This window comes from Podarcis tiliguerta (genome assembly GCF_965153285.1).
Source record: "Podarcis tiliguerta genome assembly, chromosome: 4".
NCBI lineage: Eukaryota > Metazoa > Chordata > Lepidosauria > Squamata > Lacertidae > Podarcis > Podarcis tiliguerta.
The window spans coordinates 9,892,339-9,918,122 of NC_139537.1; the positions used below are offsets into that span (position 1 = coordinate 9,892,339).

General features: G+C 47.3%; 1 protein-coding gene across 14 annotated transcripts in view; it reads right to left on the minus strand.

Moving 5' to 3' along the window:
- Positions 1 to 25,784, minus strand: part of TENM4 (teneurin transmembrane protein 4) — a 636,641-nt gene that overhangs the window by 221,552 nt on the left and 389,305 nt on the right. The window lies entirely within an intron of this gene.

Sequence of the window (25,784 nt, forward strand, 5' to 3'; positions counted from 1 at the left end):
TGGCTAATATTCATAACCTTACGCCACTGGCAAAGTGCCCCCCCCCCCCCGAGAGCAGCCTGGGAGTGCGGGGCAATGGCGCCCGTCCTGTCCATGGCTCCCAAGCCACCCCCAAGCCGCCAAATTTTAAAGGTGTGGCTTATTCGCAGGTGCGTCTTATATTCGGGCCAATACGGTATTTAAAGCTTTTTAGTCCAATTTATTAATTGTGCACAGGAATATCACTGTTTGGATTTGTGCACTGGAATATCATCTACTTTGAAACGAATGTGTGCGTACAGACTAAGGAAAGGAGATTGATGGTGACAAATGAGATGCAGAAGTCTCCCAAGTCTTTGCACTCTCAAACTCACCCGTATTTTGGGTGGTTGGGGAAACAAAAAGACAGAAGGGAAGATTGCGCCAATTAAAATTAGAAAGCAGCAGTCAGGTTTCTTTTAGCTCGACCAAGCTAAAGCATCGTTTGGTTCTGCTTGGCAATTTGACGCAGGTATAACGGTTGTGTTGCCTGCTACAGCAGTCTATCTGCTTCCACTATGTTATGCTTACAATATTCATAAACAAACCAAGTGTGATACAGACACTGTAAGTCTCTGCTGCTCTGTCTCATGCAAAGCAAGCTACCTCACTTCTGACATCGCCCCTGGCTCCCATATATATATTGTCATAATCGTATTTCCTGCGAAGTTCCTCGTTTACTGGCTGACTCTTCCTACTAGCCGCAACCCAGGTTAGACTCAGCTTCTATAAAGCTGCTAGGTAAATTCCTATTTTACATCCTCGTGATGTGGTTGCTATTACTGACAATGACTTTTGAATTAAGGAAGGCGGAAAGTGTCACTTCTGTTCTCTGTTTACATAGTTTCTCCAATTTCTTCCCTAAATGCAAAGCAGCAAATTTCTCCAGCTCCTGCCAGTGTGATTTCCCCCCCGCAGGGATTTATAAGGTACATTCCTTTCCAGATCGTCATTTACTATTCCACACATACCCCCTCATCCTGAGCCCTAGAGCCTTCCGACTATATTCATGCACACTTATGTCATGTTTCAGCATTGCAGTCGTAATATACCTTGACTGGGATTAAAAAAGGGATTTCTAAAGCTTTTCTCTTTTTCTCGCTCTTTTCAAGTTCTCAAATCGGAGCCCTTAACTAAACAACCTGTGAAATCTGAGTGCCGCAAAGCACCGCAGGAAAGCAACGCTTTCAGGGAATACCTGTACCATGACACACCTTTTAGACTGACAAATTTATTACGGTGTATGTCTCTGTGGACCAAAGTCCAGGAAAGCTCTCTCGCAATAAATGTTCCAGCCTTTCATGTGTCTCAAGGCTCCCTCTGTTGTTTCAGTTGCGAGACGCTAACACGGCTACCTCTCTGAAGATTACCACCTATATAAGGTTTGCATTTTTCCAAGGAATGCATGAACTATTTTGCTGGATCAGACCGAGACTTGTCTAAATTCTGCATCCACAAAGGGCCAACCAGATGGGAAGCTCACAGCCAGGGCTGTTCTACAGGACTTCCCCCAATGCATCCTATATAATGTCCTTATGAGATATGACTCTTGGACTGTGCCAAACCCACGCAGATGTTGTTTGTTTCTAAACTGCTTGTGAAGACTATCAGAGATCGCAAAGAAAGGAATAGATGATAACAACAAAAAGACGAAGAAAGTAATAAAGAGACTGTCTGGACAGATCTGGATAGAACTGTTTGATAAAAGCAGGAACAGAAGTGATGTTTTGATCCTCGTTCAGAGCTTGATGTATGGGTACCCCCAATAAATTTAAAAATTTGGCTGTATAATTTGGAATTATGATTTGGAAATAATGTGATTGGATTGGCCTGCTAATAAAAATTATGTTTTTTACAAAATGCCATTGAACATGGAAGTTTCATTTATGCATGTTTTAACTGTTGATGTTTTTATTCTTAAATCGTTTCTAGATGTCACGTAGGAAGAAATTCGTGAATGGGGCTAACTAAATGAAATTGTTAGGGTCTAGTATGAAGACTCTCTCTGAACAGAGGGTAACAGTGGTTAATTTAGAACTGCAGGAGCTCACAATGACAGACCCCAAAGAGAGACAAAAAACACAGACGTTGTTTTTTGGACAGTGGTAAACAGCATAATGACCACTGTATTAGGTTCTGTGTGACTGCAATCCCATGTGTCTTTTCTTCAGAGTAAACTCAGTGGAACTTACTTTTGACTGCATAGATTCAAGTTGTAAAACACAGTTTCCCACCCCCACAAAAGGAAATGCAACATTTAGCTTTTAATGAAACATGACTAGCCTTTCAAGGAAGCGCAAACTGCCAGCAAGAAGCAGTAACCCCATCAAAGACAAGGAAAAACGTACCTAGCCTCTGCCCAATCCCTCATCTCCTGACTCCCTCCATGCTAATCTGTCGGCAAAGAAACTTGAAAGCCTAATTATCACCTCATTCACTTGCCAGAGCAAGGAGACCCTTTCAGTTACCAAGCTGCAAGGAAAATCCTGTTCCTGCTTTGCTCCACTGTATTCCCCCTGCATTACACCACTGTCTCTGAACATGGAAGTTTCCGCTGAGCCATCAAAGCTAACACTTGTTGATAAAATATCCTTCAGTTTGTCAAATTCTTCCTTAAAGTTACCTGAGCGAAGAAGCCCTTGCCAATTCCACAAGTTAATTTAGATTTCACAAAACGTGCTTTGCAAGAGCCAAATGGCGATTCCTGAAGTCACTATGAGTTAAGTTAGCAGTAATATTAGAAGAAGTGTTTGGATTTGATCTCCCGCTTTATCACTACCCGAAGGAGTATCAAAGCGGCTCACAATCTCCTTTCCCTTCCTCCCCCACAACAAACACTCTGTGAGGTGAGTGGGGCTGAGAGACTTCAGAGAAGTGTGACTGGCCCAAGGACACCCAGCAGCTGCATGTGGAGGAGCGGAGACGCGAAACCGGTTCCCCAGATTACAAGTCAACTGCTCTTAACCACTACACCACACTGGCTCTATATTAGGGAAAACGGTTCTTGTAACAACAGAGGTGCTGTTGCTGGTTAAGATTGCAACGACAGCCTCCTTCGCACAAACACAGTGGAGTTGGCCTTACTTCAGCTAAGTAGCTTAGTCCTCTCCTCTGTCTGAGCGTGTGGGTTGGAGGAGATCGAGGCGCTTTAAAAATGCAAATCAGTGCTATTACCTCAAACCCCTCCTGAGGAGGTAACGGAATAACTGATTAAAGAGCATAATTCTCTCTCGCACACACACGCTTATCTTTTCCAATCCTGAGCAATGATTATAGCATAATGAAATACACATTTCTGCAGTAAGAAAATAACATTTGTGCTGCATTAGCTCTCCCGATGTTCCCCTCCGAAACGGCACTCTTCAGAGTTATATAGGAAATCAGATTAACAACCTACTTATGCCTCCATTAAAGTAATGAATCAACACGGGGAGGTTACTTTTTTATGTCAGCCAACTACTTCCCGTCCCTTATTTTTACAACTACAAATAATTACACAGAGCAGCTAGCACAACCTTTAGGGGCTTTTTCTGGAGAGGCTGAGTCTCCTGCGTATTTTTGACGGAGATTTCAAATCCAGGAAATATCACAGTTGCGGTGCATGGGGGAACAAAAATAGCACGCCCAAGTTTTCCCTTGCCCCCCCCCCCCCATGAACATGCTGTGATATATGCTACACATACTCCCTGCGAGACATGCGGCCAGGAAAACAATAATTTATTTATTTGTATTCACAAGGCGCCTGATAAAATACATTCTCGAGGTGTTGAATTAAAACTTACGCCTGAAAGTCAGTAGAAAAATAGCTCAACTGTGGAGTTGCAAACAGGTCATTACAAAGTTTCCGTAAGTGAGACTTTGGGTGCTTCCAAGAGACCTGTTTGCGGCGCATCCGTCCTGATTCGTCGGCAGAGAGATTAGATGATGTTGGCTCTTTAAAGAGCACTCATCATGCTCTGTTTGTGGGGAGGTTAGCTGATCTTTCCTTGTCACTTTCCTTATCGCGAAAAGTCCTTTCGGGGAAGTGGTTTTTGTGCGCAACCATGTATAATGGTGCAACCCAAATTTGCCAGTACAGTGGTGCCTCGCAAGACAAAATTAATTTGTTCCGCGAGTTTTTTCGTTGTGCGAGTTTTTTCGTCTTGCGAAGCACCACTGCATTTAAACACTGACAACGGCGGGGAGGGGCGGGGAGAAGCAGGACAGCTGCTGCAGCCGGTACCTCAGACTCACCCGCGCATTGTGGCCACCGTGCGATGCGGCTGCTGGAGGGTGGCGGGGCTCAGGAGCGTGACTCGGCGGAACCGCCACCAGGGGGAGAGAGGTGCTGGCGGCAATGGCTCTCTGAGGGGAGCGCGCGAGGGGGGTGGGCAGCGGCGCGAGGCACCAACCGTCAGCGGGAAAGTGGGAGGGAGCCGGAGGAGTGGGGAAGCGAGCGTGCGTGCAGTGCGTGTCGCCATGACACGAGAGGCAGGGCCGTTTCGTCTAGAAAAGCAAGCCCTTAGGGAAATCTGTCTTGCGAAGCACCTCAGAAAATGAAAAACTCTTTCGTCTTGCGAGTTTTTCATCTTCCGAGGCATTCGTCTTGCGGGGTACCATTGTACAGTTGTACTTTGGAAGTCGAACGGAATCCGTTCCGGAGGTCCATTAGACTTCCAAAACATTTGGAAACCAAAGCGCGGCTTCTGATTGGTTGCAGGAAGATCCTGCAGCCAATCGGAAGCTGCGGAAGCCCCATTGGATGTTCAGCTTCCAAAGAACGTCTGCAAACTGGAACACTCACTTCTGGGTTTGTGGCATTCGGGAGTCAAACCGTCTGAGTACCAAGGTATTTGGGATCAAAGGTATGACTGTACATGATTTGAATCTCACCCGAAAATAGGGACACTCTAGAACAGAGCTTTCCAAACTGTGTGTCATGACACAGTTAGTGTTTCGGCTGTAGTGTGTAGGTATGTCACAGAAACACTCCTCACACTGGAAAGGGGTTAGTTTAACCTCTGGTTTGCTTGTAAAACTGAATTAAGGTAAAGGGACCCATGACCGTTAGGTCTAGTCGCGGACGACTCTGGGGTTGCGGCACTCATCTCGCTTTATTGGCCGAGGGAGCCGGCATACAGCTTCCGGGTCATGTGGCCAGCATGACTAAGCCGCTTCTGGCAAACCAGAGCAGCGCATGGAAACGCCGTATACCTTCCTGCCGGAGCGGTACCTTTTTATCTACTTGCACTTTGACGTGCTTTCGAACCACTAGGTGGGCAGGAGCTGGGACCGAACAACAGGAGCTCACCCCGTCACGGGGGATTTGAACTGCCGACCTTCTGAACAGCAAGTCCTAGGTTCTGTGGTTTAACCCACAGCGCCACCCACGTCCCAATTACCGTGTCACAAAAGGATGCATGTCTAAAAAATGTGCTGCCAACATGAAAAGTTTGGAAAGCTCTGCTCTAGAAAGTGCCTTTTCCCCCAAGAATGGGCTAGATGGCCAGCACTTTGGGTGACTTATTGGAGAAAAAAAAGGAAACAGCTGCATTGGCCATTGTAGAAACAAATGACTTGTTGCACCGCGTTGAAGCATTCCTCACTTGCCCCGGCCCCACTCTGACCCCACAACTTCTGTGCTTTGCTTTTGGATTGGATTCTGCACAGGAACAGCTGGAGGCGAAGTCAGGAGAGGGCGGGCATTCTAACCTAGTGTTTTGGGGTGGCATTAGCCGTCTTTTTGTTTCTCTGTTCATCATTCGCCATCAATTCTTTTTACCCTTTAGAAAGAGAGTGAGAAGGAAAGAAAAGGCAAGGGGGGATTTTTCAGCCCATACAAGTTGGAACAAAGCCATTTTTGTTCAAAGCTCTCCAAACGGCAACATAAACTAGGGACAATTTCTGTCCGGCGGCTGCAGCTTTGACACCCGGCCTGTCAAAATAATTTATAGCTTGCTCTCTCCTGCCCCAGCCACTGCTTCTTCACAAAGACCCACTGATTCCCCCCACTGCCCCTCCCAGGCTGGGAAACCATGGGTGCACTTAAGTGTAAAATTTCTTTGCACAGGTGGAAAAACTTCTCTGCTTTGGCTACTCATGTTTTGGAAGCGATGGTTGCTGTGAGCTTTTAGCTTCTTGAAGGCATTCCCTGAATCGTGGCCGGCAAGTGTGTGTGTGTGTGGGGGGGGGGAATGCACACCCAGAGGAGCACATTGAGGCCACTAAAACAGAGACAGACACACAGTCCTTGCTTTTAGGCCTTACAGTCTAAAAAGACATGACAGAAAAGGAAAAAGGGTGTGGGAGGGGAAAGGGGGGGAAATCAAACTCGTGTGTAAGTTCTTAGTTATCTAAAAGATAAAGGTAAAGGACCCCTGGATGGTTAAGTTCAGTCATAAGCGACTATGGGGTTGCAGTGCTTATCTCGCTTTCAGGCCGAGGGAGCCGGCGGTTGTCCACAGGCAGCTTTCTGGGTCATGTGGCCAGCAGGACTAAACCGCTTCTGGTGCACAGAGGACCATGATGAGTGTCAGAGGGCACGGAAACACTGTTTATCTTCCCGCCGCAGCAGTACCTATTTGTCTACTTGCACTGGTGAGCTTTCGAATTGCTAGGTTGGCAGGAGCTGGGACAGAGCAATAGGAGGTCACCCCGTCATGGGGATTCAAACCACCGACATTCTGATCAGAGGCATAGGAAGGTCAGGTGGTACTTGGTGTGGAAAATTTCTTGTCACCCCCCCCCCACGTTGATTTTTTATAGGAAGGCCCCAGTCCCGCAAAGTCCTACTGGTCACAGGGCCTGGCTCCTGCACACACTCCTGACAACTGGACACAGTATTCCTGGTGTAGTCAGACCAAGGCAGAATAGAGTGGGACTATGACTTCCCTCAATCGGGAGACTAGACTTCTGCTGATGCAGCCTAGAACAGCATTAGCTTTTTTAAAATTAAAAATGGGAATTTCTAACCATTTCAGGCTGGGATCTCTCCCGAGCCTTCATGGAGATGCCAAGGATTTGAGCTCAAGACCGCAAGAGAGATACTCTGCCAGGCCAGGCAGCGTTGAGATTCCTGCATTGAAGAGGGTTGGACTAGATGACCCCTTGGGGTCCCAACTTTACAGTTCTATGATTCTAAGATTTTACGGCCCCAGTAGAATCCTCCGCTGCAGGAGAGCCCTGTATCCCTATGAATCTCAAAGAAAGGGCATGAAATATATTTTTTTTTAAAGCCCAGATAAATATGTAAGCATCTTCCTACGCTGCCATCCCTCAGAAAAACTGGTGATGTCCCTTTACTACCTGCTCCTGGTACCAAACGGTACCGCACAAAGGGGGGGAAATGACAAGAAATTGGTATAATTCCACAGCAGAGCATAAAGGTATATTATATCAAGGTGCACATTTCCATTTCTCACTCTCTCTCTTTCCCTCTTTATAGAGAGAGTGAAAACTGCGTTCTGAAGCGGTCTCCTTCATAAAAGCCTATAAATTAAACAATAGAGCAAATAACTGACTGGAAGGTTTTACTGGTTCTAATGTAATACACGCAATTCAGCCGGCTTTTGGGGGTGGGGGGCGGAGAGAGAGAGAGAGAGACGGGCTCAAAATTTCATTTCGAAAGGAAAAGGGTACAACAACATAATAAAAATGAATTAAATTAATAAGGATTGGAATCCGGCACACCTTGGGAAGCCTGCGTTTCAAGGCGAGGGCGGAATTGTTGCTGACAGAACCCAAATTAGTTTTACGCTGGCTTTAACCCACAGAGGTCCTAAATAACTTCAGACGTCAGCCACAGCGCCAGGCTGGCTTGGCCTGAGAACGCCACTGGATGAAGCTCTGGTGAAGGGGGAAGCGAAGCACAAGCGCCCCCATGCTCTGGCGCATGCGCGGCGCCACTACGGCGGAAGCAGTACTTTTGACTTCGCCCTCTCTCGGGATTATGGGAGGATTATAGCTCAGAAGTGGAGTGTAGAGGTTCAGTTCCTGACATTTCCAGGTAGGGCTCGGCAGTAGCGTAGTGTGGGTTGTCAGCACCCGGGGCAAGGCAAGTAATTTGCGCCCCCCCCCCGCTGCACTGTCCCTCGCTCTCTCTCCACACCGCACTGCACGCCTGGCACCCTCCCCTCCACAGTGGACGGCGACCCGGCGGCTCGGATCGGATTCGCACAGCCAGCACTGCAGTGAGAGAGAGTGAGTGAGCCAGGTAGGGGCAGAGAGCTGCAAGTGCGCCCCCCCCCGATGTTGCGCCCGGTGCGGCCGCCCCCCCCCCTGCACCCCTCACGCTACGCCACTGGGGCTCGGAAAAGTGGCCCTCAGCTCTTCCCAAAACCCTGGAGCAGGCATGGGCAAACTCTGGCCCTCCAGATGTTTTGGAACTACAATTCCCACAATCCCTAGCTAACAGGACAAAGTTTCTGAGCACAATTCAAAGTGTTGGTGCTGACCTTGAAAGCCCTAAACGGCCTCGGTCCTGTATACCTGAAGGAGCATCTCCACCCGCATCGTTCAGCCCGGACACTGAGATCCAGCTCCGAGGGCCTTCTGGCGGTTCCCTCATTGCGAGAAGTGAGGCTACAGGGAACCAGGCAGAGGGCCTTCTCGGTGGTGGCGCCCGCCCTGTGGAACGCCGTCCCATCAGATGTCAAAGAGAACAACAACTACCAGACTTTTAGAAGACATCTGAAGGCAGCCCTGTTTAGGGAAGTTTTTAATATTTAATGCTGTATTGTTTTTAACATTCAATTGGGAGCTGCCCAGAGTGGCTGGGGAAACTCAGCCAGATGGGCGGGGGTATAAATAAATTATTATTATTATTATTATTATTATTATTATTATTATTATTATTATTATTATTGCAATATGCATGTGTGCTTGAGCCCAGGGTCTTTTGCCTCACCACCCCCACTACTGACTCCCTGTTGCTCCTCAGCTTCAAAAATAAAAAAATTGTCCCTGGATTCATTGAAAAAAATCTGGTACCATAGTTTATTGTATAATCACCCCACCCTTTAGGCAACTGGTTCCAGGAACACAGATGGGGAAGCAAATCCCAGGCACTGCGGCTTAATTGCTCCGCGTCTAGTAAAAGGACCATATAGGTATTTCAACTCTTTTGTGGAGTGACATTTTCAGAATAATCTGTTCTATAGCCACAGGAGCACTGACCTTTCAGGAGAAGCAAGAGATGTACTTTTCTATTATCTAGCGACTTTCACCCTACAATATCAAGCAGGCGGAGCCAGCCAGGGTGAAGACGTTAGACGTGAAAGAGGCATCCATATCCGTTGCCCGTTTGCTCAGAGGTGAGCCCTGTACATTTCAAGAACGGCCCGTTCCTTCCAAGGAAGCAGGGAGACGGCCACAGCAACAAGGCAGCTCTGAAGCAGGAAGGTCTCTGAGAAGCGTCACGAGAGCTTTCCAATCATCATCAGAAGTGTCAACTGGAGGCAACAGAACCTGTCCCACTCACCTGGGCACATACCTGCACCCCCCCGGCTGGATGTACCTGTGCTTTGGAAAGTAAGAGAACTCCGTGCTCCCAGGAAACCCATAAGCAGGAAGCCACTACATCTTGGTAAATGTTGCAAGTGTTGTTCAGGGCTAGGTTGCCTCCAAACATAAAAAGGATTCCTATAATCTTCCTGATCACAATACCTCAAGGACTGCCTCTTTTCCTATGAACCTACTCAGTCCCTGAGATCATCTTCCGAGGCCCTCCTTTGTGCGCCTTCTCCTCAAGAGGTCCGGAGGGAGGCAACACGCGAACAGGGCCTTCTCTGCAGTGGCTCCCCATCTGTGGAATGTTCTCCCCAGGGACGTTCGCCTGGAGCCTTCATTATATACCTTTAGGTGCCGGGCAAAAGCATTCCTTTTAAACCAGGACTTTGGTTGATCTTATTGACATCTAACACCCTTTTAGAATGTGGCTTTTTTGGAGGGAGTTATTGGATTACTGCTTTTGGTTTGATTTTATATGTTGTGGTCTTGTTGTGATCCGCCCTGAGATTTCCGGGTACAGGGTGGTGTATAAGTTGAATAAATAATAAAGAATTATAATGACCAATGGGACCCCTGAACATTAGGTCCAGTTGTGACCGACTCTGGGGTTGTGGCGCTCATCTAGCTTTATTGGCCGAGGGAGCCGGCGTACAGCTTCTGGGTCATGTGGCCAGCATGACTAAGCCGCTTCTGGCGAACCAGAGCTGCGCATGGAAACGCCATTTACCTTCCCACCAGATCGGTACCTATTTATCTACTTGCACTTTGACGTGCTTTTGAACTGCTAGGTTGGCAGGAGCAGGGACTGAGCAACGGGAGCTCACTTCGTCATGGGGATTCAAACCGCCAACCTTCTGATCGGCAAGTCCTAGGCTCTGTGGTTTTACCCACAGCGCCACCTGTGTCCCATTCATTATACACCTTTAGGTGCTGGGTAAAAACATTCCTTTAAACCAGGCCTTTGGTAGATCTTATTGACATCTAACACCCTTTTAGAATGTGGCTTTTTTTGGGGGGGGGGGGGGGTTATTGGGTTACTGCTTTTGGTTTGATTTTATATGTTGTGGTCTTGTTGTGATCCACTCTGGGATATCTAGGTACAGAGTGGTGTATAAGTTGAATAAATAATAAATAATTATAATGACCAATAGCCATTGATAAACCTAGCCTACACTATCAATGTGGACGCGGGTGGCGCTGTGGGTTAAAGCCTCAGCACCTAGGACTTGCCAATCGAAAGGTCGGCAGTTCGAATCCCCGCTGCGGGGTGCGCTCCCGTCGTTCGGTCCCAGCGCCTGCCAACCTAGCAGTTCGAAAGCACCCCCGGGTGCAAGTAGATAAATAGGGACCGCTTACCAGAGGGAAGGTAAACGGCGTTCCGTGTGCTGCACTGGCTCGCCAGATGCAGCTTGTCACGCTGGCCACGTGACCCGGAAGTGTCTGCGGACAGCGCTGGCTCCCGGCCTATAGAGTGAGATGAGCGCACAACCCTAGAGTCTGGCAAGACTGGCCCGTACGGGCAGGGGTACCTTTACCTTTACCTTACACTATCAATATTCTTATCCCTTACTCACTTACATAAAGGAACTTGCAGCTTCTCTTCTCCCCCTGCCAGCCCCCCAAATCTTCTCCAGAGGGTCCCCCAACTCTCTAGAGCAGCCTTTCTCAACCTGTGGGTCCACAGATGTTGTTGAACTACAACTCCCATCACCCCTAGCTAGCAAGGCCAGAGCTCAGGGATGATGGGAGTTGTAGTCCAACAACATCTGGGGACCCACAGGTTGAGAACCGCTGCATCTAGAGCATATCTTGAGGGCGCACTGAGGGGGACAGAGGAGGAAGGAGAGGCCCCATGCATGAGTGGATGGTGGCCACTCACTACAGGGGATTTCAGCCAGATTACAGAGGCTAACGAAAGGTAAAATTTAAATTCTTATAGCAAAACGCTCCCATGTTCCCTCTTCTGGCTGCACATATCGGGCACATTAACCCTGCATGGCCTCAAAGACAGTACCAGCATCGCTTAGCTTCAGCAAATGAAGTCCTTCTAAGCATTCATAGAATCACAGAATTGTAGGAGTGGCAAGGGGACCACGAGGGTCATCTAGTCCCACCCCTCCAACGCAGGAATCTTTTTGCCCAACATGGGATTCAAACCCACAGCCCTGAGATAATGAGTCTCATGCTCTACAGATGGAGCTATCTCTGGTCCCTTCCATCTACAAAGCTCTAAAACTGGCACAGTCACTTTTATCAGAGCCAACTGACGAAGCCGAAACGTTTTGCCGTAGGACTTTAAAAATCCTGTTTTGTTAGCCACTGTGATAATTGCGGTTTTGGTGATTAAGTGCATCCTATCAGGATCTATAACAAACTTGTCTGAAGTGTGTTCTCTCTCTCAATGCAATCAGTGTAGGGCAACTTTTATGAAACAAACAGTCTGGGATTCGGAGCTATTTAATCAAACGCAGTAGTCATAGTCGCATCTCCTGCTATAAAACGCTGCTTCTAATTTCTGCTGCCAACGTTGCCCCCACGAAGCGGGGGGGGGGCAAGTTTGGCATTCTGAATGACTGCAAAGGAACACCTGAAAAACATTGCAGCGCCTACATATCTTTGTACCTGGCAACCCGAGGATATTAAAGAACTCCAGAATTGGAAACAATATCCAAGAGGGATTACACCTCTGAGTACACATCATAAACCTGCTGCATTTCCCCCCCTTAAGTGCAAAGTAAACTTTCATTAGATTTCTTATTTTCGTTTTCCTGCAGAAAGAAAATTAAAAATTTCTGCTGCCTACACGGCCCTGCGCATTCAGGGTTGTTTTTTTCTCTTTTAAAATAATATTATGTTCACCAGGCAGCGAAGCCTTACGATATATTTATACCTCCATATAAAATTGCTTAAGGTGCAATCAATCCTATGCGTGCTTCCTTTGGAGTAACTCTCACTGAACTCGACATGGCTTATTTCTGAAAAGGATTGCAGCGTCACTCTCATGCATGTTTACATTGCTATCGTCTTCCGGTAACTGGCAGCGCGGCCCTAATCTGCTCTACCTAGGAGGAGGCTCCAGTGAGTTCAATGCGGCCTCCTCCAAAATAAGCCAGGTTAGCAGCGCAGCCTAACTCCTTAATACACATTAGTCTGTGAGGCATTGAAACACATGTCAATGGCTGTGTTCAAAATTCCCCAGGTGCGTTTTGCTACTGGCAAAGGTCCAATTGTGAGAGCCAGTGTGGTGTAGTGGTTAAGAGCGGTAGTCTCGTAATCTGGGGAACCAGGTTCGCATCTCCGCTCCTCCACATGCAGCTGCTGGGTGACCTTGGGCCAGTCACACTTCTCTGAAGTCTCTCAGCCCCACTCACCTCACAGAGTGTTTATTGTGGGGGAGGAAGGGAAAGGAGAATGTTAGCCGCTTTGAGACTCCTTCGGGTAGTGATAAAGCGGGATATCAAATCCAAACTCTTCTTCAATCGCAACTACTGTACGTGCAGATTTCTGGGTGACAGTTTGGCAACCGCAGTTTAAAAGCCTCTGTCTCAGTCCACAGTTCAGAGTTCCTGAACTTTTCAAGTTGGTGACATACCTTTTGAACACGCATCGTATCGCAACACGGGAATTCAGTTTTGCATCGTTTCGCGACACAGTAAGTCAGTTTTACTAGCAAACGGGAGATTAGACCAATGCCTTTCCAGCCCCAGGACGACTGTGAGGAGGGTTCGTGCGACACACCTACACACCGCAGCCAACACACTAACGCATGGGTAGGCAGACGAAGACCTGGGGCCAGATCTGGCCCAATTGCCTTTTAAATCCAGCCCATGGACAGTCCAGTAATCAGCGTGTTTTTCCATGAGTAGAATGTGTCCTTTTATTTAAAATGCATCTCTGGGTTATTTGTGGGGCATAGGAATTTGTTCATTTTTTTTATCTTTTTCAAAATGTAGTCCGGCCCCCCACAAGGTCTGAGAGACAGTGGACCAGCTCCCTGCTGAAAAAGTTTGCTGACCCCTGCACTAACGTGTTGCGACACACAGTTTGGAAAGCTCTGCCATAGTTAATGCTACAGTGGTACCTCTGGATGCAAACGGGATCCGTTCCGGAGCCCCGTTGGCATCCTGAAGCGAACGCAACCCGCTTCTGAACATCCACGGGTCACAATTTGCTGCTTCCGCGCATGCACATGATGTCATTTTGAGCATCTGTGCATGCGCGAGCGGCAAAACCCGGAAGTAACACGTTCCGTTACTTCTTGGTCGTCACGGAGCGTAACCTGAAAACGCTCAACCTGAAGCATATTCAACCCGAGGTATGAATGTATTTCCATTTCCACTGTGTTTCTCCTCCTTGCAAATTTCTTGCCAGCAAATTGTTGCAAGAGTGAACTACAATCCAGCAATGTACTTGAGATCATATAATTGAAGATATCCCAAAGGTCATCTGCTGTGGCGACCGTAACCTAGGTTTAAGGTGCCATGGGATGCCTAGCATATATATCTGAGTTTCTAACACTGGTCAGTGGTGAGCAGGGTCGCTGTAGGGATTAAAGGGGGGTGAGTTGAACAAGGAAGAGCACACATCTCCCGTATTGAGCGATTGCCAGTGATGTCACACCCATAACTTCTCCTATCTTGTGCGAAGCGGTTATGTAGCGGTACACACCTTCCATTGTACTGCTCTATCGCACTGAGCTGTCTTAATTTAATTGCATTAGAGTCTATTAGAATGCTTAAGAGATAAGGAAAAAATCCATAGCATCTCTGTCTCTCCCTCTCGCCTAAACAATCTGATTATAAAAGTGGCAAGGTAGTCAAAATACATTAGGCCAAACAAACATACACCGCAGATGGCCTTTCTCTCTCCCCCGCCCATTGTCCCTCTGCCATTGACTTACTCGGAGGGGGATGGTGGAGAATACTGCTAATTACACTGAGTTGCATTGATTCCACCACCACCCCAATCTCCCCCAAGAGGATGGCTTACTGTGTCCTCCCAGACTCTTAAATGTTTAAGGTTAGAATAAAACTGCCATCTGATAATGGTTGAAGAGTCACCTTTACGGAGAGGCGAAACTGTCAAGCTCAGCAGCGCCACTTTCCTCCTTCTTAGGCTCTGCTTTCCAAACAAGCTTCCAATGGGAAGGGAAGCGCAACTCTCCTGCGCCAAAGGAAGCACAGAGGTGCAATTGGGTGAGAACCCAATGCACTCGGCTAGGAAGCACAGAAGGGGCAAAACGGCAGATGCATCTCCTTCCGAGCTTCTTCTCTGTCAAGAGTCAGCAGACCATCCCATTCCCATATGACACCGGTCTTGAAAGACCTACACTGGCTCCCAGTACGTTTCTGAGCACAATTCAAAGTGTTGGTGCTGACCTTGAAAGCCCTCAACGGCCTCGGTCCAGTATACCTGAAGGAGCGTCTCCACCCCCATCGTTCTGCCCAGACACTGAGGTCCAGCTCCGAGGGCCTTCTGCCGGTTCCCTCACTGTGAGAAGCCAAGTTACAGGGAACCAGGCAGAGGGGCTTCTCGGTGGTGACACCCACCCTGTGAAACGCCCTCCCATCAGATGTCAAAGAGAAAAACAACTACCAAACTTTTGGAAGACATCCTGAATGCAGGATTCAGGGAAGCTTTAAATGTTTAATAGGTTGTTGTATTTTAGTGTTTTGTTGGAAGCTGCCCAGAGTGGCTGGAGAAACCCAGTCAGATGGGCGGGGTATATGTTGTTGTTGTTGTTTTCTGCATACACCTGGGGAAATCAAAGGACAGTTCTACCCACTGGAGCCAGGGGCAGGAAGAGACACCACCACTGGGATAACTTAATTTTCAGCCCCCACCCAGCTGCCTCTCACAGTCGCAGAAAACTAGGAAACGGTCTTATGCTACTTCAGGCTATTTGCTCATCTGTTCCAGTGCCATCTTCTCTGAACAGCTTCAGCTTTTTGGGGTCTCCGACAGAGTATTCTACATACTTCCTGATCCCATTGCAAAACAGAAATACTGGAGGATGACCCCTCAGGAGAACTTAAAGAAGCAAAGTCACTTGATCCAGGGACAGTCCACATACATACTAGAAACTCCAGCGGGTGCAGAATGCAGCAGCGAGACTCCTTACGGGGTCCTCGCTGCGGGATCACATTCACCCAGTGCTATACCAGCTGCACTGGCTCCCGGTGGAGTACAGGATCAGGTTCAAGGTGCTGGTTTTAACCTTTAAAGCCCAATACGGCCTAGGACCCTCGTACCTATGGGACCGCCTCTCCTGGTATGTCCCACGGAGGACCTTACGGCCTTCAAACAAAAACAGCTTGGAGGTCCCGGGCCACAGGGAGGTTAGGCTGGCCTCAACCAGAGCCAGGGCTTTTTCGGCTGTGGCCCCGATATGGTGGAATGCTCTGTCAGAAGAAACTAGGGCCCTGCGGGACTTGACATCTTTCTGCAAGGCCTGCAAGACAGAGCTGTTCCACCAGGCCTTTGGCCAAGGCACAGTCTGACCCCCTCCTTTGGTAATCCTCACAGAACTCTAGCCCAATGGTTGCCATTAATTTGATTTGAACTGATTTTATAATGAATTGATTTTAGAATGCTGTATTACTTTACTGTTGTTAGCCACCCTGAGCCCGGCTTCGGCTGGGGAGGGCGGGATATAAATACAATTTTATTTTTTATTATTATTATACATATTGGCCAATTCTGACCCCTTTTTCTTCATGGTGATGCCTCCTGCTCAGGCTGCATAGGGGAAAAAAAGCATTTTAGTTCTGGAAATTCATTCTGATTGTGCAGGTAAAATGTAAAGGATAGGATTCTACAGGATGGGGTATTAGTGTGCGGAAACGGTCCAGATCCAATGATCCCCAGATGGTGGAGATGTCAGGCACCATCCTGGGCATCTTGACTTGGTCGCAAGTAGTCAAAAGCCAGGTGCAAAATGCGCCTGGCGCCTGGCTAATTTCGAACTCAGCGGCTATGCTCCCCCTACGCAGATGGGAGGCAACAATGCTTCTGAGTATCAGCCGCTGAAAACTGCAATAGGGGAGAGTGCTCCTGCTCAGAGGTTTTCCACAAGCATCTTGGGGGGGGGGGCACTGTTAAAAGAGGATGTTGGGTGACATGGAACATTGGCCCGGTCCAGTAGGATCTCTTATTATAGCAACACCCTGGAGGTCCTGGGCCCTAAGGAAGTCAGATTAGCCTCAACCAGAGCCAGGGCCTTCTCAGCACTGGCCCCGGCCTGGTGGAACGCTCTGCTCATGAGACCAGGGCCCTGCGGGATCTGATCTCTTTCCGCAGGGCCTGTAAGACAGAGTTGTTCCACCTGGCCTTTGGCTCAGAATCAGTTTGATTCCCTCCCCCTTTTTCTTTTTCCTTTCTCCTCCTATGATGAGATTGCTCCCTAATTGTTTTAATACTGTATCTTAATCTTTTAAATTGTATTTTAATCAACTTGTTTTTATTATTGGTTGCCAGCCGCCCTGAGCCCGGTCTTGGCTGGGGAGGGCGGGGTATAAATAAGAAATTATTATTATTATTATTATTATTATTATTATTATTATTATTCACTTATTGCAGAATTGGAGTGGGCAGCTCCAGGGCATCCAGGCAACAAACCTTCCAGGCCTACAGTGTCAGGTCAGAGCTAATGCTCATTGAAATATATTTGTTAAAAACGCAGGCCACCGAGATGGAAATTAGATCAATAAAATAAGCACCTAGTAAAAGGGATGGAGAGGAAGGAAACAGCCAGAAAGCATCTTGACAGCTCACGGCTGCCTTTGCAAGCTTTCAGATTTGTTAACTTTCCCAGATCCCAGGTGGGCTACGATTCCTGTTCTTTCCACATCTTTCTATCATCCGCTGTCAGGACACAGGCTAATTGTATGTTATTGCAGTAATTCTCGTTTGCAAGTGGTCTTTTATATACCATGCTGTTTCTTTTAAAAAACACACACTTGTATTACATGGTGCGGTTGCTGACAATTTTGACCAGAGGAAATGTTAGGAAGAAGTAATTAACTCAACAGGAGGACGGATTCTGCTCTCCTGTTATATCCCCCCTTCCTTTGCTCATTCTCCACCCCTTTCCTCCCTTGCTTTATTCGCGCCCTAAACCTGGAAACAAACTTTCCCCCATCAGTTTAATATGACCACTCAGCCTCTCTACTTGCCTCTTTCGAAAGACACATATTTTGTCGGCAAACCTGAATCAATCTGCAGGGACCTTTTTGTAGTCAAGCTTGGGTACGTGATAGGAACAGATGAATCAGTTCATATAGGTTTCTCTCCAGTTACCATCTTCACAGTCTTCAATTCAGTTCATCACAGTTCAGCACTGGTATAGGATTTATTTTTTTCTTAAGTCCTGACAAAGAATTGTCACCATTTTTTCTCTAACATGCATGTTGTTGTTTAGTCGTTTAGTCGTGTCCGACTCTTCGTGACCCCATGGACCAGAGCACGCCAGGCACTCCTGTCTTCCACTGCTTCCCGCAGTTTGGTCAGACTCATGTTTGTAGCTTCGAAGACACTATCCAACCATCTTGTCCTCTGTCATCCCCTTCTCCTTGTGCCGTCCATCTTTCCCAACATCAGGGTCTTTTCCAGGGAGTCTTCTCTTCTCATGAGGTGGCCAAAGTCTTGGAGCCTCAGCTTCAGGATCTGTCCTTCCAGTGAGCACTCAGGGTTGATTTCCTTCAGAATGGAGAGGTTGGATCTTCTTGCAGTCCATGGGACTCTCAAGAGTCTCCTCCAGTACCATAATTCAAAAGCATCAATTCTTCGGCGATCAGCCTTCTTTATGGTCCAACATGCATGTGTTCCCACGCAATCTTGTATTTGCTTCTGCCAGTTTTTAGGGTTGCCACATGTCTGAGTTTTCCTGGACACATCCGGGAATCGGACTGTCAAAATAGCATCTGGGCAGATTTTCACTTTTGGGAATATGGCAACCCTAGCAGTTCTACCATATTTTTCGCTCTATAAGACGCACCAGACCACAAGACGCACCTAGTTTTTGGAGGAGGAAAACAGGAAAAAAAATATTCTGAATCTCAGAAGCCAGAACAGCAAGAGGGATCACTACGCAGTGAGAGCAGTGATCCCTCTTGCTGTTCTGGCTTCTGGGATAGCTGTGCAGCCTGCCTTCGCTCCATAAGACGCACACACATTTCCCCTTACTTTTTAGGAGGGAAAAAGTGAGTCTTATAGAGCAAAAAATACGGTACTTTTTTCTCAGTTGGAGAATTGCATCACAAAATTCGAAGGAGAGCAATTCTCATATATTGTTTCGGGAAGTGCTAATTAGGTAGGCCCGCATTAAAATGCAAACTGACCCAAATTCCATTAAAAGCAGTAACATTCAACATAACAATAATCAACAATTATTAAAACAACATTTAAAGCTACTATGTCAGTAGAACAAGGAGAGCTCAACAGTCGCAGCTGGCCGTAACCAAGTCCATTTCTCCTCAAAATCTCATGGGGAAAGTGTATATTTAAATGGCACTGGAAGATCCACAATGAAGGTGCCATGCAAAACTCCTGAAGGAGGGAGTCCCATATACAGGTGACCCCAAAAGAAAAGGCCCTCTCTTGTGTCAACAATGACACAATGAAAAGAGCCTTTTCTGCACGTCTCAGTCTGTACCGGCTAATATAAAGAACTGCGGTCCTTCAAGTTTTGCTGTCCCAAACTGAGCAAGTCTTTATCAACCCCTTGAACTGGGTTTGGCAGGCTATAGATTGGCTGTGCAGCAGAAATCAGTATAAAATTCCAGATATCTAGAGGTCCCATTATGTCCAGATATCTAGAAGTCTCACTAGCTGCAGCTCCCAGACAGTGTTAGAAACTCAGGTATATAAAAGTAAAGGTAAAGGTACCCCTGCCCATACGGGCCAGTCGTGTTCAACTCTAGGGTTGCGTGCTCATCTCGCTCAAGAGGCCGGGAGCCAGCGCTGTCCGCAGACACTTCTGGGTCACGTGGCCAGCGTGACGAAGCTGCTCTGGCGAGCCAACACCAGCGCAGCACACGGAAACGCCGTTTACCTTCCCGCTATAAAGCGGTGCCTATTTATCTACTTGCACTTAGGGGTGCTTTCGAACTGCTAGGTGGGCAGGAGCTGGGACCGAACGACGGGAGCTCACCCCGTCGCGGGGATTCGAACTGCCGACCTTGCGATCAGCAAGTCCTAGGCAATGAGGTTTTACCCACAGCGCCACCCGCGTCCCCTAATATAAAGTGGTATATAAACTGGCTGCCAAATGGCTCCTTAAACCAGGGTTTCGCCAAAACGAAATATCTAGTTGCCATCCTGGGGCCAAGTTCTTCTTGGGAAGGTTCCGGAGCCTGTGCGCGCTCCCATTGCTAGATAGGTGTGTTCTCTTTCTGTTTGTCTCTCCCTCTTTCCTGCCACTCCCCCCCCCCCCGGCTTTGGTGGGCGAGACTTTCCAGAGAGGTGCTGCTGACCCCGCTGCCACACAGCAGCTGAATACAATACGCTTAGGTGGCTTCAGTGTCGGGCGCCTGGTAGCCCCCCAGATTTCGGGACCCAGGTGCCCTGCACCCCTTGCACCCCCGGGTAAAGACGGCCCTGAGCGCAATGCTCAGTTGGGAGTTCAACACCCCCTGGAGAGCCACAGGTTCCCCATCTCTCCACAAAACCATGTCTTGGCGTTACTTGTGAAAGTGGCCATTGTGCAAGCAAATCAGGAAAAATGAGACATCTGTTAGAAAATGGGTGGCTAGCCCTTTGCTCCTGCTCACGGATTCAGCCTCGCAAATGTCAGCCCCCTGCTCCCACGTGGCTTAGCAATGTTCGGCGCTAAGAGTAACCATAGCAATTTCTCCACACAAATAAATTCCTCTTTCCAAAGGCTCCCCTCCTCTCTCTCTTTTTTCTTTCTCTCACCCCAGGCTGGCATGGGTAGATTTGAATATCAAGGAAGGGTGCAGACCCTCTCTGGGCACAAACAGAAGCGACCGCACACATTAACTTGTAGAGTTATGTCTGCAAAGATTTGGGGTTGAAAGGGTTGTTTGCAAGTTCAGCCGGTCCCCTTCTAAACCACTCTGCAATCTCATCTCACCGTTTGTCAAGAGAGGAGGCTAAGAGGAGTGTTAATCCCAGCTAATTCTCTGTGGTCTGAAGGAAACATGAGGCTGGCTTGAGTTTTTCTTTTCTTTTTCGGTAAGTGTGGGAGTGCTGGGATTCTGTAAGGTTCTTAATTAAAGAGGGGCATCGTTGCAGCTGCTGAAGGCTCAGAAAGCAAATTCTAACAGCAAACTAGGTCTCTCTCACACACATACCAAAGCAGGCCTTTGCAAAATGACCACAGTTGTGCCTCATCCAGAGTGGAAACCATAAAACAGGGTGCAAAGGAAGAGGGAATTAAGCAGGCACAAAATAAATAAGTGTTCTTCAACCTTGGATCCCCATATGTGGTTTGACTACAACTCCCATCATCCACATCCAATGGCTAAGATGGGAGTCATAGCCTGCAAAAATGTTCATGAGCCTGTTTGCAGGCTAGTTAATAATAAAATTTACCAAGCACACTGGTGGAGAAGAAAAGAAAGCTGGGGAATGAATGTTAGAAGAATATTGGAATGAAGTTATACGGTTTTAGCAGAAGTGTTATTAAGAATTATATGAATATTAATTGTTAATGTGTTAAAGTGAAAAAATTAAAGTTAAATTGTGTTAGGATAAATTACAGAACAAAATTGAAGAAGAGGGAAAGGATTTGCTGAATTAGCAAATTTGAACTAGAATACAAAAAAGGGAGGTGCGAGGAAGTCGAGGAAATAAGCAAATGAAAGATATGAAATTTGGATGTGTGTTTAAATGTTTTTGTTTTCTTTATGTTGTATTGTATTCTTTTTTATTATTGACGTATTGTTTGTTGAATTTATGTATTTTTTTATTGTTTTTCCTTTTATAATTATAAAATATCTAAAAAATATTATTTTTTAAAAAAGAAAACAAAGCTGGGGAATGGGGAATGGCCAGTATGGAAACTAAACAGACTGACAGAGGAAGAAAGGTGAGATATACCCCTCATCTGGAATTCTAACTACAGTCAAACCTTGGATCCTGAACACCTCCGTTTTGGAACGTTTCAGCTCCCGAACGCTGAAAACCTGGAAGTAAATGTGGCTACTGTTGCATATAAATATAAAGTCTTGTCCTCTTCCTTTAGACTTCCTGGCACTATTCCCAATAGAAAACCTTCTGATGTTCTCCTAAATGAATATCTGAACATTGTTTTCATTTCATTATACTGTATATTGTTTCCCAAAATTGTTTGATGTTTAAACAATTCCACCATACAGTCGTACCTCTGGTTACGTACTTAATTTGTTCCGGAGGTCCGTTCTTAACCTGAAACTGTTCTTAACCTGAAGCACCACTTTAGCTAATGGAGCCTCCCACTGCTGCCACCACGTTGCCACGTGATTTCTGTTCTCATCCTGAAGCAAAGTTCTTAACCTGAGGTACTATTTCTGGGTTTGAGGAGTCTGTAACCTGAAGAATCTGTAACCTGAAACATCTGTAACCTGAAGCGTATGTAACCCAAGGTACCACTGTATATGCATCATAGTACCTTTTTCTGTGCTGCCCCAGCTCTGGGTGCACAGCATCTGGGTTCCGGAGCAGCTAGAGTCTTCTCAGATCTGCTCTGGAGCGTTGGTGGCAAACCCAGAAGGGATTTAGAGAGCAACTGCACAAGCAGAAACATTTGCACTGCTGGGACAAGTTACTTGGTGCTACAATGGACGCAACACTTAAGATCCTTGATCTAGGCTCATGTTTTCATTGTGGTGGCAAATGTCTGCCTGGGCTGTACCACTTCAGACTCTCCATGTGTGAAGAAGGTGGTGGGATATGGGGCTCCCATCCAAGGCACCCAAACCAAACACTCCCTGGAAATGCAAACAACTATTATCAAGGGACGCGGGTGGCGCTGTGGGTAAAAGCCTCAGCGTCTAGGGCTTGCTGATCGAAAGGTCGGCGGTTCGAATCCCCGCGGCGGGGTGCACTCCCGTTGTTCGGTCCCAGCGCCTGCCAACCTAGCAGTTCGAAAGCACTCTTGGGTGCAAGTAGATAAATAGGGACCGCTTACTAGCGGGAAGGTAAATGGCGTTTCCGTGTGCGGCTCTGGCTCGCCGGAGCAGAGATGTCACGCTGGCCACATGATCCGGAAGTGTCTCCGGACAGTGCTGGCCCTCGGCCTCTTTGAGTGAGATGGGCGCACAACCCTAGAGTCTTTCAAGACTGGCCCGTACGGCAGGGGTACCTTTACCTTTTTATTATCAGGGAGAAGGGTTCTAGTTGGCACTTCCTTCCCTTGGAGAACCTGTTTTCTTATCTACGGAGATGATGTATTTATTGCCAAGAAATCTCCACCTGCGCTCTGAACCGGCATGGCCCTGAAGCAGCAGCGAGAGAACCAGGCCCAGGTTTGTCCGTAAACACACGCCCGCCGTTTCCCCTCTTGTTTTGGAGACCCATGGGGCCTGAAACCAATCCGGACCACCCCTGCAACGCTCCCCGGCAAAGCAAGCCATTCATCTTGGTTTTAAATTCAGCCCATCACTTGGAATAGGGATCGGACAAAGAAACAGCAATCAAGCGATTTCCATGCAAGGCAGGTAATTACGGAATCTGTTAAATTACAGTGATTAGACGCCGCTCCAGAGGAGCACAAAGAACATTCCAAGCAACTTTTTTTGGAGGGGGGAAAGCTGGAGGGGGGGGGGAGTTTTAATTAAAACAGCTGCACGCCTCTTGCAATTGATTTGATCCATTCCGTCCCGTCCTCCCACCTCATTCCTTGCAATCCACCACCTTCTTTTAATTTTTTTTTAAAAATAAAAAATTGCAAAAAGCAAGCAGGTTAACAAGAGACAAAAGGCAGAGGAGGGAGTGTAAGTGGATCAAGGAGAGCCTTGGGAAATCCTCGCACAATAGGTCTGAATATGGCATTAAATGGTTCATTTGGTGGAAAGTGATTAAACGGGAGAGATTTGCCTTTCTTATGGAAATGGGAGCCTCTGTGCTGTTGGACCTATGCTAATGACCTGAAACACACACAGAGAAAAAGGAGGGCAGTGTTCAAATGCTATATAATACACTACTTTGCCGTGGGGGCTCCCGGAGGTCATTTGCATGAATACAGTCACGCAAAAAAAGGGTTCAAACCCGCCAATAGATTTGGGGAGAAGGATGGCTTGGGCAGGAATCATTCGCGCCGGAGTCAAAAGTTCACGGCACAGAAAATCGGTATCTGGTCCAAAACCAACAATGCGGATTTTGCCTCCCTTTTTCTTTTTGCGGAAACAAAAGAGGGGTTTCTCTCTCAATTATTTGCAGAAAAGCTATACTGCAAGGTTAATTTAAACGGGGGGGGGGGGAGCGAAGTTGCAACCACTTGGAGGAAGCGGACACGAGTGCTTAAAAATAAATAAATAAAAACTCCAGCACTCAAAACCATATAAATCCTCCGGAATCCCAATTTATGTTTCACAACGTAAGCTGGTTAGGCTCCTGGTTATAATGCTCACATCACAATAGCGGAATCTTTTTTGGATTTTTTTTTTTTATTTTTTGCTATGGGGCCCTTTTGCCTTTCCCCCCTCCCCCTGATATAAATGGTGCCAGCAGGGTTATCCCTTTGGATTACAAAAGGAAGGGACCCGACTAGCGAAAAACATCAGTTGGAGAGGTTTCAAGGGGGAGATTTTCGACTTCCTGTGCGGCGCTGCAAATTCCGCTTCCTAATTCTCGAGATTTGGTGGGTGGCTGCTGTTTAAGCCTTCAACACCTTCGCATCCTAAACTAACGCTTGGCTTGTGTGTTCCTGTTAAGAAGAAAAAAAAGAAAACCCCCACAGGAGTGGGAAGGGAAGCAGGCAATGTTTCAAGTCTAATTGCTGCGAATTTCAAGAACCAGTTCAGGCTTATAGAAGTTACCGTATTTTTCGCTCTATAAGACGCACCAGACCACAAGACGCACCTAGTTTTTGGAGGAGGAAAACAAGAAAAAAAATATTCTGAATCTCAGAAGCCAGAACAGCAAGAGGGATCACTGCGCAGTGAAAGCAGCAATCCCTTCTGGCTTCTGGGATAGCTGCGCAGCCTGCATTCGCTCCATAAGACGTACACACATTTCCCCTTACTTTTTAGGAGGGAAAAAGTGAGTCTTATAGAGCAAAAAATACGGTAAAAGGTTTGTTTGTTTGTTTGTTTGTTTAGGAGGGAAGGATGTCACTGGAAAGACTGAAACTGGCATACAGTCATACCTCATGTTACGTCCGCTTCATGTTACGTCCTTTCAGGTCACGTCCCGCAGCGACCCAGAAGTACCGGAAAGGGTTACTTCCGGGTTTCGCCGCTCACACATGCACAAAAGCACAAAATGACGTCACGTGCATGCGCAGAAGCAGCAAATCGCAACCCACACATGCGCAGACGCACCGCTGCAGATTGCACTCTTTTCATGTTGCGAACGGGCCTCCGGAACGGATCCCTCAGTGTGGTGTAGTGGTTAAGAGAGGTAGACTCGTAATCTGGGGAACCAGGTTCGCGTCTCTGCTCCTCCACATGCAGCTGCTGGGTGACCTTGGGCCAGTCACATTTCTCTGAAGTCTCTCAGCCCCACTCACCTCACAGAGTGTTTGTTGTGGGGGAGGAAGGGAAAGGAGAATGTTAGCTGTTTTGAGACTCCTTCGGGTAGTGATACGAAATTAAAAGACGCCTGCTTCTTGGGAGAGAAGCAATGACAAACCTAGACAGCATCTTAAAAAGTAGAGACATCACCTTGCCAACAAAGGTCCGTATAGTAAAAGCTATGGTTTTCCCAGTAATGATGTAACGAAGTGAGAGCTGGACCATAAAGAAGGCTGATCCTCATAAGAAGAGAAGACTCCCTGGAAAAGACCCTGATGTTGGGAAAGATGAAGGGCACAAGGAGAAGGAGACGACAGAGGACGAGATGGTTGGACAGTGGTCTCCAAGCTACCAGCATGAGTTTGACCAAACTGCGGGAGGTAGTGGAAGACAGGAATGCCTGGCGTGCTCTGGTCCATGGGGTCACGAAGAGTCGGACTTGACTAAACGACCAAACAACAACAACAACAAGACCGTACGAGTTTGAAAAAAGGTTCCCCAATGCATTCTCTGTAGCAGTTTCCACATGATTGTGCATGGACAATGCAGCAATATGGGCACATGCCAAATGGGAGTCTTTGTGGCCTGAGGAAGAGAGGAACCTAA